Raw genomic sequence first — 2,849 nt, 5'->3', positions numbered from 1 at the left:
TCTCAAATTAAAAATATATTATTATTATTATTATTAAGAAGGAAGATATAGACAACATAGACATTTTAATATTGACCTAAGTATCTACGACAAACGAAGAGGCAACCGTATACCAAATGCCACACTTCCAACAACACAAACACTGCAGACGTACAGAACGAGGCGGTGGTATAATAATATTTACCAAACATAAACTAGAAGTAACAGAGATAAATTATAAATTAGAATACGCAGAAAACATACGCATCGAAATTAAAAACATCAAACAAGAAAACTCCTTGATAATAAACGCAATTTACAGACCACCCAACTTAAGCGCCACAAATTTTCTAGATGAAATAAACAGATGGCTTTCAGCTACGGAAGTAGGCTCCTCAGAATACTTGATAATAATAGGAGACATGAATATAAACATTAGGAACATAAATAACAACACAGAACAACACCTAGACCCCTTATCAGCATATAACATAACCCCATCCATACAGTCGTATACACGAGAAGAGATAGTCGGAAATACAACAACCTCATCCTACATTGACCATATATAAATATATGGGCCCCTCCAAACAGCCACACAGCAGCCCTGATAACATGCAAACTGGCAGACCAGTATTTCACAGCATTAGTTACGTACTGAACCAGAACCCATAAAACTCACTGAGACTACAAAACAGTATTATAGCATTCTAAACGAAACAATAGTAAACGATGAAATCATAAAAACAGACTGGATGCAGATAGCATCTTTAGACTCTGCTGAAGCTGCATATAATAACCTTAAACTTGCGTTTAATAAAATATATAACAAAGCATTAACAAAAATAAAAATAAGCTCCCAAACGATACAGAATCCATGGATAACAGACATACAAAGAAAAGATGCCCTATGGAAAGAACTTAAGAAGTCGCCAAACAATATCGCTTTAAAAGCTAAATACAAAAGAAAACGGAATCTCCTAACAACACAGATTAGAACGGCAAAAAGAAACTATTACAGCAACAAATTAACAAAAGCTCAGAACGACATAAAGGAAACCTGGCACCTGATTAATGAAATGCTGGACAATATACACAGAACCACCTCCTCGGAAACAATAAAACACTGCTTTGCTTGAGACCCCAAATCCCTCAAACAGTTGGCAAACAACTTTAATCAGCACTTCGTGATCTCTATCCAAAACCACAAGAAAGAACCTTTCCTCACACAAACGAACATTCTCCACTAGGTCAACGAGCAACCCAGTCGATGTGGTTCCCCACAGTAACAAACGAAGAACTATCACTTGCAATTCAACAAATTAATCCTAAAAAAGGACCGAGGTTAGACGGAATCAGACCAAAAGACATCAAGAAACACTCAACCAACCTGCGTCCAGTTATAGAAAATCTGTTAAATAAAATCTTCGTAACGGGACACATACCTGACACACTAAAGACTGCATTAATCACACCCATACACAAACATAGAAAAAGAAACATTATAAGTACCGTATTTGTCGGGCCATAAAACGCACCTTTTTACATAGAAAAATCGACTGAAAATTGGGGTGTGTCTTATGGTCCGAAGGTAACATTAAAATACGAATCTTTACACTGTACCGAAGCTGTTAGTGAATTCAATTACTGGCGCAATATGTTAATAAAATTAGTAAGTACGCCACTGAAGGTAGGTACGCTGCATGTGGGTGAATCACCGATTTAGAGCGTCAATAGTCACTCGTGAGTAAACATATGCGCTTTTGTACGGTTCATTTGAATTATTTTTTATGTCGTTTAAATTTTTATCTTAAAATTAGAAAAAATGAGTGTAAAACAAAAAAGACTTTCATATAACGTGAGTTATAAATTAAATGTGAGAAATTATGCAAAACAATATGGAAACAGAGCAGCAGAATGACATTTTGGTCCACCACCAACAGAAAAAATGGTTCGTGAGTGGAGAAAACAAGAGGAACAGTTAAAACTGCTATGTAAACACAAGAAAACATTCCTTCGCACCTAGACAAATGGCGAGAATTAGAAGTACAAATGAAAAATTGGGTAACAAATCATCGAAACATGGAAATTTTTGAAGCGAAACGATGGGCAACTGCTAATGGAATTTTAGATTTTACCGGATCACCGTCTTGATGCTTTTGAAAGACACGAGTTATGCATGCGTACAAAAACCACTCTAGCCCAAAAAATGCCGGCTGACTTGAAGCTAAAATTATAGAATTCCATAGATTTGTCATATCAGGGAGAAGGAAATTTAACTTTGAGCTTAATCAAATTGCGAACATGGATGAAGTGCCTCTAACTTTTGATGTTCCTTCAAATCGGACAGTAGATTCAAAAGGCAACGAATCAATAGTGATCAAAACAACAGGTCACGAAAAAAACTCACTACACTGTAGTGTTAGCTTGCTGCGCGGACGGGAAAAAACTATCCCCCATGTTAATCTTCAAGAGAAAAACGTTACCGAGAGATAAAATTCCTCGTGGCATTATTATCCACGTTCAAGATAAAGGTTGGATGGACGAAACAGGAATGAAATTACGGATAGAAAAGATATGGGCAAAACGACCAGGTGCGTTGTTTAAAAAGCCTTCGGTGTTAGTGTGGGATCAATTCAGAGCGCATAAAACAGAATCAACAAAGAAGCTTCTAAAAGAAATGAATACAGAATTAGCTGTCATTCCTGGAAGCCTTACGAGTCAATTACAACCGTTGGTTGGACCTATTAATAAACCATTCAAACATTTTATGCAGGAAGAGTGGAACAAATGGATGGCAAAGCCAAATCATGATGTTACAGCAACATGACGTATGAAACGGCCAACAATTTCAGAAGTATGTACCTAGG

Source organism: Typopeltis vanoorti, chromosome 6 (genome assembly GCF_054136105.1).
Source record: "Typopeltis vanoorti isolate ZY-2024b chromosome 6, IOZ_Tvanoo_1.0, whole genome shotgun sequence".
Lineage (NCBI taxonomy): Eukaryota > Metazoa > Arthropoda > Arachnida > Uropygi > Thelyphonidae > Typopeltis > Typopeltis vanoorti.
This window is presented reverse-complemented; position numbering follows the sequence as displayed.